Raw genomic sequence first — 15,384 nt, 5'->3', positions numbered from 1 at the left:
TGTTACCGGGACACAGCAGATTTCCATCGATAATGTTTTCCAAGGTCCTTTCCCGAACGTTGTACTACTTGCTATGGTGTCCACTTCCAGTTATCTCGGTAGTGCCAATACAAACCCGTTTGACTTTAGAAGTTTTAATCTATCTTCTTTCCATCTTGTTAAGAATGGAGAACTCATACCTCACGAACCTTTGAGGATAACAGCAGGAGGAAATGGTGGTTTGGTGACACGTGCCTATCAGACACTCTTTTCGGGTACAGGTATCCACCACGGTAATTTCGGTCATCAGATCACCAGGCAAATGTTCCAAAATGGATCATTTTTTCTGATTTTCGACATTACATCAGATTTTTCAGGGAACGATACACACACCAGTCTTCAGGAACAAGGTACCTTAGGAGTGGAGATGCAGTTTTCTCCTCAACTACCCGAAAATATAACCTGTCTTATTTATGCCGAATTCGACGCTGCAGTGGATATAACAAAAAATAGAGATATCATCGTTCACTAGTGTAGTGTTTATAAATTGCATGTACTCCTGTTATCAGCTCGCAGTGGGCTCGGTACAGTCGCGAAGGAAACATCGGAGCTGTGATGGAAAAAACTGACGACCCGTTTTTGAAGATTGAATATCGGAATAGCGACTTTTCGAAAACATTATTCCAGAAAACTCGTACACCTTGGTTTCACGCTTTGGACGACGGTCTCATCCAAGTGACTAAAAACAGGGATATTATCATCAACGATGAATACGTCGCAGATCAGACACGTCCTCACTCGCAACTGCGCATCCAAAAAAATCTTTTGTGGTGTTTACCCCAGAGACCTTCTACCTAGAGCGTTCTGCACCCCTGCCTTGATAATTGCAAACACAGACACTTCCGATTCCCAGGGAACGCACTGGGTTGCATTCTATTTCGATAAGAACAATGTGGCCGAATATTTTGATTCATACGGTTTCCATCCGTATTACCAAGAATTTGTAACATTCTTGAATCGACATTCCTCTGTCTGGACTTACAACAATACCCCCTTACAAGGGATATCTGCCACAACATGCGGACATTACTGCTGCGTATATGCTTATTACAAAGCACGTAACATCACAATCAAGGATTTTATACAAACCTTTCCACCAGTCATCGATAAAGATGAATATATTCGACAACGTTTCCATGACATCTTCAAACGTTTACCGAACTGCAAGTGTCCTAGAGGAACCCAAGTGTGTCGTTCTATCCAAGCATTACGGGGTGTACGTAACACGCATGTATAAAACATCTGTGCATTGATGTATCTTGTTCAGTGTCTCCTGGGAAGTTCTAGTGACAACATCATGGAACCTGTTATGAACGTTCCTGTGAAGAAACACGAAAAGCTCGTGGAACGTATGACTCGCAAGACCCGCAAACGTCTCCTCCCACTCGAGATCGAGACAACTAATCTCAGCAACAAAAAATCACCCGACAAAGAAATGGATGTGGCAACGAAGAGCGATCAACAAAAAATACCTGACGCAATCAACTTGCCTCAAGACAGCAACGAATGTTCGAAACTACATAACGTGGATGCCTGCACGGATCTTTATCTTGCAAACATATACTTTCTGAACAGTGAAAAAACCAAGTATGTGGCAATAGGTTTCAAGAAAGACTCCCCTTACAACCTTGTGTGGGAATTTTCGCAGCAGGGAAGATCGCCCGTATATATGGATTTGGCACAAATTCGTGAACTGTATACTATACAATCTGATCTGCTAACTTACGTCGATACAGGTCGACGATTCAATTATTGGGTTACCGGAAATATTACCATCAATGGAGTAAACTTTTTTGGAAAACGTTGTATTTCTATGTATCGTCATTCTTCACCGGATGCATTCATTTTTACTCCCGATGAACTGCACATATTCCTATGTAAACTGCTGAAACCATTGAAAAAATTAATGAGGGAATGTTATCAGAAAATACAACCCTACGTGGAGGGTTATGTACATAATATCATGAAGAACATGTATTCGGACAAAAAGGAACCACCCGAACATCTGCTGAATCCTTTCTACATTCTCTTGTACAATGAACTGATGACCGAAATATATCTCGTCAACGATCGGGGTCACACACTGACATTGTAAATCAACTGTTACTTACCATGCATCCATATTGTATTGTTATTTGTATTGTACACTAGAAATTGTAAACCTTTCTATAAATTTTGTAAACTAGAAATTGTTGTAAACCTTTCTCTATAAATAAAACATTTTAAATATTCAACATCTTTTATTTGTTATATTATTACAATAAAAATCATACATTTTCCAGGTATTTTCAACTGCACAGGTTTTCCTCGGGTTTCTACATCGAGTATGGTCTCTGCATTTTTTCCCCATCACATGTATACTGTTCAATTTAGGACATTCAAGATCTTCCATGTTCTGTACAAATACATTCCTGAGTCCTTTTTCCCCGATGCACTTTTCCACAAGTACCACTTTTTCCGTACCTTTAACATACACTGTTCCTTGTGGAAGTACAGAATATAAAAGATCACCTAATTTCTCATAGGGGACCCAACCGTTTTCCCAGTCAAGTCCGTGTTTGAAGTCCCGCAGCCAGTAATTTGTACGGCGGTACTTTTCACTCACTAAATGTAGACCGTACGGGGGTTTCACCAAAAAGTCAAATGTACATTCAAAAGGATATTTCAATACCCCCACTTCTTTCCACACAAATTCACCATCTCTCCCTCGAAGACCCTGAACATCCAGAAAACACACACCCATAGTTCAACAGGTAAACACTGTGATTGTGTCTTCAATGCTGCCTCGGCATATGGCACACTTATCCAATTGAGAAGAACAAACTCCGCAGGATACAAAATGGCGGCACGGAAGAATTACAACACTGCAGGGTTTTTCAAAACATATCTTGCACATAAACACAGAATCCACACTTGGGGGGTCTTCCTTCACTGATTCTGGACAGTCACAGTATCTGCAACTTTTCGAATCACTGTGTAACGCTGCAACACTCTGTATGTAACTACAGGCTGGTATTGCCCGGTAATGTTCTAGAATCGGGCAATCTTCGGATGTCCAATCACACGCTCCGTACCCACAATGGAAACATATTACCCTATCACTGAATCCTGAATAATAAAAACCTGCAGTGACTAATTCTTCAGCAGTCTGACGTAATCCTATTGGCCACTTTCTGTAAGTCTTGTATCTCGCATTCACCGACATATAATCGGTGGTAAAAGGACCGCCTGCTATCAGACGAGTATGGTAAGTATACACTCTCATATGTCGAACAAAGAAAACTCGTCTGATACTGTAGGTGACGGCGTTGTAGGTATCGGCGATAAATGTTCAATCTGGTTATCCTCACCATCAACAGGAAACAGTGATCTGCGAACACCGGAAGAAAACACAGGGAAACAGGGATGTCCTTCTAATTTACGTAACAAAGGGCGGTCGCAAGCTGAACACCACACGGAACTTCTGTTCTCCAGCAAAACAAGCCACTCTTTCACTCTTCCCTTCAATGCTTCATGGATCTCATCCTCATCCTTCCTGCGACGTAGTTCGCACATACACCTGTGACTTGGGAATCCTGTTTTTTCATCCACTCTTTTTTTTCTCTCGTCTATCTTCTTTAGCGTCTCGCAATATTCATGGACACCATTTCCTAATTCGTCAAACAGGTAACATCCACACCAGGGAGGTTCACGTAGCCCCACATACATAAACGGAAAATAGTTCAACAGACGGTGCAGGGCTGTTCGGTCACTATCCAGCCCCCCGCAAGATCGAACAATTTCCCAGAACTCCTCGTAACTATATTCGTAAAAATTCAACCCTCTACTAACAATCCTGTGCCACACACGTCCATTCTCTCACACACCGATCACGCGTCGACCCACTACTATTTATACCTTCTCCCATCTACGTCATTTCCTCCAAAAGGCAACGCCCCAAACATGTTCATTCCTGTCCTCCATTCATAAGCATGTTCGAGCATGTTCCAGCATGTTCTGCTCGGAAAATTGTGCCAACCATCGAAATTACAAATAACCAACTCCCATCAATCACCTCAACACCCCACACCCTATTCCAATAACAGTATATCGGAAATCAATACACATTTTCACATCTTTCACACAATTTCTCAATAAAAACATTCAAGAATTTAATCACGTGACACGTTTGTGAAATCTACTCCCAAACCCATGACGTCATCATCAATAAATCAATCATTGAATCACGTGACCTAATTCGGAAATCACCGATATTCTTCTGAGTTGGCAACACTGCTCTTCCCAATTGGCAACACTGTTCACACTCTATTCTGCTCCTCTCAATCCATTTTTTGGAATATCAATATATACACATTCCATTTTCACATCTTTCACAAAAAATCTAAATAACAACATATACCCCGAACTCGGAATCGAACCCTGGACCATTCACTTTAAACACTAACGCTTTAACAACTCACCTATTCAAATCTATACAAATTTAGAGGAAATACATCCCAGTTGGAAACACTACTCTTTTTATTCACATTTGGCAACACTGATCACAATTCACACACAATTATTCTCCTCTCGATAACACCCTATTCCAATAACAGTATATCGGAAATCAATACACATTTTCACATCTTTCACACAATTTCTCAATAAAAACATTCAAGAATTTAATCACGTGACACGTTTGTGAAATCTACTCCCAAACCCATGACGTCATCATCAATAAATCAATCATTGAATCACGTGACATAATTCGGAAATCACCGATATTCTTCTGAGTTGGCAACACTGCTCTTCCCAATTGGCAACACTGTTCACACTCTATTCTACTCCTCTCAATCCATTTTTTTCGGAAATCAATATATACACATTCCATTTTCACATCTTTCACAAAAAATAACAACATATACCCCGAACTCGGAATCGAAACCATTCACTTTAAACACTAACGCTCACCTATTCAAATCTATACAAATTTACACCAAATACATCCCAGTTGGAAACACTACTCTTTTTATTCACATTTGGCAACACTCATCACAATTCACACACAATTATTCTCCTCTCCATCCATTTATCTTATCATTTCCGCCCAGACCAATTAACAAACCCCCACACCCTCTTATCTACTTCCTTATCTCTCTTATCTTATCTACTTCCGGTTCAAACGAAATTTATACGAAGTTTTCTTCGTCAACGCCGGTGCGTTACTACTGAAACCTATTCACACATAATGCCATATCTATCACTTCCTCATGGCAATTTTCATGAGGAAACAAATTCAGATAAAATCGTGAAACGCTGAAAGGAAAAAAAGATGAACATGTCTATTGGCGTTTTGTCATATTTTGTAAATTGTGTAAAAATTTCGTGTTTTGAACAAGCAATTGTTTAGTTACGAAGTATTTTGTTGTTTGTTGAAAGTAGGAACAGGAGAGCGAAAAGGAGTCATTTGAACCAGACCCCGTTTGACAAGAATCTACAGATTTTTTCCAAAGACTGTATGAAAAGAGAGAGGAACGTATGAAATATAAAATATGTTGAAATTAAAATAATGGAAACCTTGAAAGATAATACTAACGAACTTCAAACTATGAAAAACTAATTTTCGTGGTGGAAAAATCCAAGTCATTTTCGAAATATGAAGTTGATGTTTTTCTTTATTATGAAGTGGATATATGGGACAATACGATCCCTCAGCAAGAGAATTTTTAGTAAGCTACCCACAACTTTTTCAATTGTCATAATTACTAATTAGGGGCCGGAAGTTAATGAAAAATTAAGTTTCTTTCTGACCCTTGAAAACAATGTTAAACCTGATATTATGTCCGTTTCCCTTCAGTTAGAGCAGGAAAAAACTTTCTATTTTACATTTTTTTGCTTTTTTCGGCCTTTAGTTTATTTGTCAGTATTTTTAACAGTTTTTGTTGCATTTTTACTTATTATTGAGGTTTATTTTTCTCCTCTCCTGTTGTTTCGTTCATTTTAAATGCATTTACTAGTAAAACTTACATATTTAGATTTCTTGACATGGTCCTTTTAGCAAATTCACCATGAATCGAAAATACGGTCAATTGAAAAGCATAATATTATTCGTAACTGAAATGTTTGGCAATGGATTAAAATACTTTGTGTGAAGATTTACTTTGAGGTTCTTTTTCTGGACACTATTATCGCTTTAATCTGTAGTTTTAAAGTAAAATTAGTCACAATATTAAATGCAATTACACTCTGGTATACGCGAAGCAGAACTGTATTTTCGGATGCTGGCCGACTACAGTATCATAGAAGGCCCACTCTGAAAGGAGGTGAATTGTTTGATTTAGTGTTATAAGTCAACTTTATGCCAACCTACAGTTTAAAGTGGGATCCGAACTGAGTGCATAAAATAACGTGAACCGTGTGCTGTAGGGGGATCTTTTGCTTATGGAATGGAAGGTCGTGGGTTCAAACCTACTTCTTTGCAAAATCTTTTTCGGGAAGTAAACGGCTTTGGACGAGAATGCTTATCTACGTTTCTTGGATATTTCCGTTGATATTTATGCGATTTATGTCCAGCATTTCCGGATGCAGAAAGTTGACATGTAAGTTCTTAATATGTGTTAACTTATAACAGCTGAATGAAAGGAAAAGTATTTCCTAAAATCTTGCCAATCACTGAAAGATTATAAACATTAGTAGAAGCATTATTTGAGGCATGCAGAGTGGCGACGATTATGGAGTGTGGAGGGGCAGATGACCCAGCACTATGGTAAACATTATCTACCAAGGGAAAGAAACTGTCCTTGCCCTCCCCCCTTCCCCCACCTTTCCCCATCAGATTTGAAACCCAATCGCCGCCATTGAGCATGCATCGCATAAATATTTACAGTAATACCATAAAATATTAGATTACGTTATTAGAACACTTCTTACTCGGTAAATAAAAAGGAAAGATAATAAGGACAGGGTGGGATTTGAACCTACGATGTTTCGATCTTGACGAAAACAGTAAAAAACGACAGTACCGTCATTCAACCAACTACTCCAGGAGTTTGCTAACAGGAAGCTCAGTAAAACACCTTAATCTCAGTTGAAGCAACATTGTTCCGGAGTTTCGAACCATTTTTCGCCAAGAACCAAGGAAAATACACACTTTGCAGAATCGTTTGGTGTTGTGAAAGGTATTTTTACCAAACATTTCGCATAAAATCATCATAAATTTGCCTTTTTGCATTGAAATGTGACCGCAATTCTTTCCAGGTGGATGAGAACCTGTTCAGTGTTTCACAATGCACATACTTTTTCCTATCTTGAAATTCAGAACGAAGAATCTTGAAATATTTTCAACATTCGTATTGCTACTTAACAATTTTTTGTCTACTCATATATTTTATTACTGCTTTAGGGTATCTTCTTTACTTTATGGAATGTGAAAGAATGAAAAAAAAATCACGAGCGTTTTCATTTAGGGAAATGAAATGTTGCAAAGTTGGCTACTCTTAATTGGCTCTAAAGCGCTATGCTGCCAAATTTACGAATTCCGGACTTTGAAATTTTTCACAGTGGTCAAATAAGATGTTGCGAAGTACTTGCGTACTCCTGTTCTTGACACTTTCGAACTGTACTAGGAGACGTCACTTCCGCCAAAACCATGCCTCAACAACTTCACGCGTGTGTCCTCATATCCGGAGGAGAAGACTTTTCTAATTTTGATCTGGCAACAGATTTTTGCTCTTATGTTATTGTTTTGTTTCGTGTTTATCTCGCAGATATAGAGTTGTGTCAGGCTGCGTATTTGTTCCCACAGATTAGAAATAGTGTAAGAAAATTATTAGTACCTTATAGTCTCTTCAATAGAATCTACTTTCTGTGTAATTGGTACCACTTCGATCTCGTGAAAACACCTATAACTAATTTATTTCGTCTTTTTTAACATTCCCAATTACGTATTCTGCATTGCGGAACATTCTTTAGGGTGGAATTATGCTTTTCTCGCGAAAATAATAGCAGATAGTCCCAAAAACCATTCACGGATAGCCCCGAAAACCATTCACGGATAGCCCCACAAACCATTCACGCATAGCCCCAAACACCATTTACGCATAGCCCCAAAAACCATTTACGCATAGCCCCAAAAACCATTCACGGCAAGGTTAGTTTAGGAAAACAGTCAAAAATTCATTTTTGTAGAGAAAATATGGGTAAAATTTTCGTATCCGCAAAACGTTTCTCTTCAATTTTAAGGAGAAATTACGGTACTATTATAGTATAAGGGAAACACCTATAAATCATATATTTCGCACTTTTTTACATTGCTTATGTACTATTCTGCATTGCGGAACATTTACTAAGGTGAAATAATGAATTTCTAACGAAAATAATGTCTATTTCTTACATTAACGAGTACTTACTGTTGTTCCTTATTTCCCACAAACCATCCACGGGTAGCCCCCAAAACCATTGATGTTAGCCCAAAAATTCACGATAGCCTCATGAACCATCACGGGGATGAGGTATGCCTACTAGGTAAGGTTAGGCCTGTTGGACTAGGTTCCATTAGCACTCCTTTTGTTCAATTTAGCATATACGGACAACATCGGCTTGTAGCAGCAGCAATAGCATGTGGGAAATAATTTTTGTAGAAAACCACATGCATTTGCATTAAAATGGATCAAAACTACATTCCCGAACATCAACAATGCTACAGAAAATGATTTGCGTAAGTACTTTCTTCTGTAAATTTGAAGAAATCCGTCTCCAGTATAGTAAAGTGTTACCCAGAAAGCAAATGGCGGCAGCAGAAACAGCGTGTCGGACAGAGATTTTCACAGAGAGACATGTTTCCGCATTAAAATGGATCAAAACTAGATTCACGAACTTCCACAATGCTACAGAAAGTGATTTCCATAAGTACTTTCTCCTGTAAATTTCAAGAAATCCGTCTCTGGTATAGTAAAGTGTTACTCAGAAAGTAAATGGCGGCAGCAGAAACAGCGTGTCGGACAGAGATTTTCGCAGAAAAAGACATGTTTTCGCATTAAAATGGATCAAAACTAGATTCACGAACTTCCACAATGCTACAGAAAATGATTTCCGTAAGTACTTTCTCCTGTAAATTTAAAGAAATCCGTTTCCCTTGTACTATAATATAACCGAAATTACTTACCGAATGCAGTTTATTTATAATTGTGGGAGTTCGGGGAAGTGTTTTCTCGCATAGTTCATTGAATTTTGCCGGTAAATCATCTATTTTTTGATATAAATGTGTGTGACCAATGCACAAAAGCTCTTGCATCCATTTACTTCCAGGTGGATGTAGCCTGTGTGTGATGACGTAATCCCGGTCAGTGTTTCCTAACACGTGTTTTTGTAACTGAAGAAGGTACGTTTCCGCAAATGGTTGTGGGGCTATGTATCAGTGGTTCGTGGGGCTACGTGTCAATGGTTCATGGGGCTATGTGAGAATGGTGTGTGGGGTTGAGCATGTTTTTTCGATACCAATTTATAACTATTGTAACCTATATGTGACCCTCCCTAACCTAACCTTACTGTAAATGGTTCGTGGGGCTATTTATGAATGGTTCGTGGGGCTATCCGTGAATGGTTTGTGGGGCTATGCGTGAATGGTTCATGGGGCTATTTATGAATGGTTCGTGGGTCTATCTGTGCATGGTTCGTGGGGTTTTCGAATCTGGAAAGAAATACAAAATCATTAACATGAACCTAGGTATTTTTTGATGTAGGAGGTTGCAACACTGCATAACCACTGATCATCGACAATGTTAGTCAAGATTTCTCCGCTATTGCGTATAACGCAAGCCAAAGCAAACATAAAAAAATTACTTGATATGTCTAAAATTGAGATTATTTGTGTGGAAAAAAACAAAATGCCACCTTCAAGAATCCTTGTGCAGAATACGTAAGTATCAATGTGAAAAATAAGAAAATAAGGGAATTAGAGACATTTGGTGGTTACTGAAATTTTACCAAAATATTAATTCGCTCTAAAAGAGATTACACGATGAAAGAAAATACATTGACAAACTTCGATAATGCTATAGAAACTGATTCCAGTAAGTAGTTTCTTCTGTAAAATTAAAGAAATCCGTTTTCACTAGATCGAAGTGTTACCGTGTAATGCAATTTCACCTCGTGTCAATGCCCCGTGTTTATCCAAAATTTAACGGTTGTGTGTCTGAGTACCCTTGACCCTCTGTACCCCTTGGAGAATGTGAAATATAATGCATGGTTTATGAACATTTTGTTGTTCATGAACGTTTTCAGTTCATTTTAGCTCTCGGAAATGTGTTTTTTTAAGTAAAGTACGTCTGTTATCTTAGCGTGTTACTTTACCATGTAGCAGAACAGCCCGAAGACTTTGCGCAAGTGAAGATAGCACCCAAAATGACTTTCCACAACAGCAGCTATAATTTTACATAGTTAGGTTAGGTACTGATAGTTATTTTTGCTATTTTGTGTACATACAAACCGTTTTTGGTAAATGTCTGTTATACAGAGGCTGTTCGCTTTATATCCGACCATTGTCGATTCGGTGCTGCCACCTGGCATATCATGCTGGAACTATGGGTTTGCTGGCGGGAGCAGTGTTGTGTCTGACCTTGTAGGTGCGTGAGTGTTGGTAGTGAATGTTATCAAATGGCGCCGAAAATCAACCGGTATTGTGAGGTTTACGTAATGGCCCTTTTCCATGCTAAGTTTTAATACGTACGCATTGTGAAACAGTGTCGGGAGAATGGATTAACACTTGGGGTGACTAGTGCGAAAGCTATTGTGGCCCATTACACACAACAGACTCTCCTTGCGAAACATTCACCCATGAAAACCACCAGGAGAAGGGCTGCAATCAAAGTTTCACATACCGTGACATTGACAGCAAGGGAAGCAGCAACTTTCTTCTTCAGTGCAGAGAAAGTTTCCCTCGTGGCTTTATGGTTGTGATGGGATTCGGATATGAGGGTAAGTTGATGATACACAAGGTGGACAAAAAGGTGAAGGTGAATGCCAGATACTTCCAAGACTCCATTCTGACACCTATCTATCGGAGACACATCCCAAAATTGTATGGAATGGACGCGAACCAGGTGATGATATATGGACAAGGCTTCGAGTCATACCGCCTGAACATCACTACATTTTTATCAGGAAATGGCAGAGGAATTAGGAATTCATGTCATTCCGTTTGAATACATTCCTGTGAAAAGCCCAGATGCCAGTTCAATGGATTTTTGCGTATTTGGACTGTTGAAACGACGTCTTCAACATGGCCGCCCACACACCCTGGATGGTCTATGGAAAGCTTGCAGGGAGGAGTGGCATAGAATTCCCATGCCTGTCCTGCGCTGGAGCTTGCTGCAATGGAAACTGCTATGCCGGGCGATAGTCCACAATGCTGGGGGCCCAATAGAACATGATCGGTGGTGGCAGCGCGGTATCTCTTAAGGTGAGTACCCATCAAAAATGGTCGGATATAAAGCGAACAACCTTCTGTATTGGAGACACATTAAAATCGGATATTTTGTGTTTCAGATGGTTCGTACTTAACAATTATGTATTGCGGAACATAGTTGAAGGTGCCATCATGCTTTTTACACGAAAATATCATCGATTTTTCACATTACGAGTAATTCTTTTGGTTCCTTTCTTCCATTGTGGAACATACAGTATACCGCATACAGCTGTGGATCATTGTGCGTCGTGCTTGTGGTTTGTCGATTTGGAGTGGGTATGCAGTGTTTCAACCTTCTTAATGAAAAATAAACCTACTTTCATGTTCATTATGTCATCACAAACCATTGACGGATAGCCCCAAAAATCATTCATGATAACTCCACGAACCGTTGACAGATAGCCCCAAAATCCATTCACGATAGCCCCAAAAACTATTTACGATAGCCCCATGGACCATTTCCGGCAAGGTTAAGTTATGTTGGGTTAGGTTAGGTAAGCATAGTTAAAAAAAAAAAACATTCCTAAAGCTGGAACCATTTTTTGCATTGTGTAAAACATTGAAATCTGTCGATTGAAAGAAAATTCAACGTAATTTTCAAGGCATTACAGTGGGTAAACGACCCCAGACTCTCCTACCAGGAAGACTAATTATCGTAGAATTTTTAAATTATTGTCACACGACATTTGATCTCTCCTTAAAGTAATGAGCACTGTTTAGATTTCGAGACAAGTCATTTATGTTAAAAAGCAACTTAAAAATTACGTTACGCAAGCATGTGCGCTTGCCCTGGACAATGTATTTTCTGTTGACAAGCGACTGTAAGTAACTTAGACTGGTGGGAATTAATGTAGATGTAAATCGGAACCTTAGTAGAATGCATTTAGGGACTTTCTTTTAATGCTAAGAGAACCAAACATTGCCTGCTTAACCTAACTACAAAAGCATATATTGAACAAAATCTTAAGTAATCGCTAAAATTGTGCAATATATGTTGAGAGAAGTAAATCGAAATCGAACCATGTTAAAATTGCATTCGTAACATGAAGAAATTGCAATGGAACAAAAGGAACTTGGGACAATTATTTTGCATGTTTTGTAAAGATTTTGCTGTTGATGAACGTTTCCAGCTGATTTTAGCTCATTGAAATGTGTCATTGTGAAGTAGAGTACATCTATTACCTTAGCATGTTACTTTACCGTTAAGCAGTACAGGTTGAAGGCTTCGCGCAAGTAATATAGCACCCAAAACTACATTCCGCAACAGCAGTTGTAGTTTTACGTAGTTAGGTTAGGATTGCTAGGTTTGATACAGATAGTTATTTTGCTATTTTAATGTGCATACAAACCATTTTTACTAATAAAAAGCTGCAAAAGAACTCCGAAATGGCAGGTTTTTGCTTACGCAAGTCATACATTGGGATCTAATTTCTTCGTGATTTGTGTTTTCCATGTGCTGGAACCAATTGTATAACATGGAGCACTGGGGTGTTGGACTCTTGCATATCGAACCCGAAGATGAAGTAACAAATGAAAAGTGTGATGAAAACTACAATATACTTACAACAATAAGGGATAAACAATCTAATATCTTTCCTTGAATCCTTCTTGGTACCATTTTGGTATGGGGAAAACACCTTTCACTCTTTCATTTCGTCTTGTTTGACGTTGGTACTTATCTATTATGCATTGCCAAACATTCTTGAAGGTGGGATTTTGCTTTTCTCATGAAAATAATTTCAATTTATCACATTACGAGTATTTATTGTTCTTCTTTTTTTCGCTTTCATTAGGCACAATATGGCAGGCACAGCAAGGCGTGTCATGGATCATCAGTGGGTATGCAGTGTTTCCAACCTTCTTAACAGAAAAATGCCACACAAACCATTCATAGAATGTTAGGTTATGTTCAGTTAGGTTAGGCAAACATACTTAACATTAAAAACCAAACCATTCACGCATAGCACCAAAAACCATTCATGCATAGCCCCAAAAACCATTCATGCATAGCCCCAAAAAACATTGACAGATAGCCCCAAAAACCATTTACGGATAGTCCCACGAACCATTTTCAGCAAGGTTAGGTTCGGTTAGGTTAGACAAGCATACTTAAAATTTTGTTCGTAAAACAGTGCGATACAGCTTTCAAAAAAAAAAAATCACCTTTTCTTCTTGCAAAACAATGGCGTCGTTGGAAACACTGACAGGGGGTTATGTCATCAAACGTACGGAACATTGGTCCACGTAGAGGAGTGCCATCGGAGATTTATTTCTCTTCGAAAATACTTGAATTCCTGGTCCAATAGATCAACGATGAAAGAAAATACCTCCACGAACTTTGAAAATGCCACAGAAACTCATTTCTGTAAGTAGTTTCTCCTGTAAAATTGAAGAAATGAGTTTTCCCTATATCAAACTGTTACCCTTAAAACTTTAAAATCTGTTGATTAGTAAACAATCTTAGTTTTTATGCTCCATCCACTTCCAGCATGAATTCGATGCTAATTTAACAGATGTAAGGAAAGATAACTGTTTATTCCTTAGTGTAAGTGAACTTTATTTGTAATATTGCTTGTTGTTTGTTAGTTCATGAAGCATTTTTCAATGTGCATAATGAATATAAAAGTTTTGATGGAATATGATATTTTGGTACCAGTTAGATATGCGGGAGACACATTTAACTCATTTACTTTCAAATAAAAATAATTTCTACTTACCTCATATGCATAGCGGAACATTTTAACATTATAATTATTTATTTGTCGTTGCTAATTCGGCAGCCAAATCTTCACTCACGTTGTCTGTCGTCAGCTGATATGCAGTATCGTCAGCTGATGTGCAGTGTTTCCAAACCTATGAACCTATAAATGCCGCACAAGCAATTCACAAAACATTTTCAGCCAAAAATTGTATCACAAACTATTCACGGAAGGTTAGGTTAGGTTCAGTTAGGTTAGGAAAATTTAGAAAAATAAATGTAAACAAAAAAAAATTAACTTTCGTACACATATAGAACCACTTCCCATCCCGTGCAATGTGTAGCTTACATATACTAGAACATTTAGGACATTCCATTTCTTCCTTCACGATTCCATGTTCAATTAAAAAATCTCGTGGGTCTTCAATATCCAGGAACATTTTCACAACGCAACCTTGACACGTCATCTTGTCAAACTACCGCGTGGTTGCTACACTGACAGGGGGTTACATAACCGAACGCACGGAACATTTGATTCACGTAGTAGACGGCAATGGTGGCACGAGCTATCATGCAACGGAGATGCATGAATGACGAAAAATACCTTACTTACAGGCCAAATCAGTTGCACGATTCTAAAAAACAATTTCCCCGGTTTCAGAAAGTCCACAAGAACTCAATTCCATAAGTACTTTCTCGTCTTTTCTCCTGTAAATTTCAAGAAATGTGTTTCCGGCTTATCTAATCGTTACCGATATTTTTTCTGTGGTTTACACATCAATATGAAGAAATCATTTTTAAGGCCAAAGTTCTCATTATTTAATTTCGATTTCATCATGGTACACAGGAGTTTTTCTTATGGTTCAATTTCTGTTTGTGTGTGTTAACATACTTGCAGTTTGCTTGATAATGGTTTTTCACTTCTGTATACTCCTACATGATACTTCTCTTTGTACCAGCCATTAATTTACTGTCATCTTGATTACAGATTTGGTGATGCCATCAAGGTCTTTTGTTTGGTGCTAAAGGGTTTTGTAGTTAAGTTAGACGAGACAGGTTTAGGACTCCTAATATTCAAATAACGTATCTAAATGCTTTTGTGGTTAGATTCTTTGGGCCAGTTTTAGGTCTCTTAGCATTCCCTAAATGCCTTGAACATCTTATCATATTGGTGCTTGTCCAAAGCATGACACCCTTTCAAGCC

At 38.4% G+C, this 15,384-nt stretch overlaps 1 protein-coding gene across 3 annotated transcripts in view; it reads left to right on the top strand.

Annotated features, from left to right (window-relative positions):
* Positions 1 to 7,770: 7,770 nt before the first annotated feature.
* The window catches only part of LOC145999612 (uncharacterized), a 308,818-nt gene continuing 301,204 nt past the window's right edge, over positions 7,771 to 15,384 (top strand). For all 3 annotated transcript variants that reach the window (XM_083136689.1, XM_083136685.1, XM_083136684.1), the window contains exon 1: positions 7,771 to 7,834. The gene's annotated coding sequence lies outside the window, so the exon portion shown is untranslated. The remainder of the gene's footprint in view (positions 7,835 to 15,384) is intronic.

This window comes from Lepisma saccharinum, chromosome 15 (genome assembly GCF_977018435.1).
Source record: "Lepisma saccharinum chromosome 15, izLepSacc3.1, whole genome shotgun sequence".
NCBI lineage: Eukaryota > Metazoa > Arthropoda > Insecta > Zygentoma > Lepismatidae > Lepisma > Lepisma saccharinum.
Note: the sequence above shows the minus strand (reverse complement) of the source record. Positions and strands in the feature narration are given on the sequence as shown.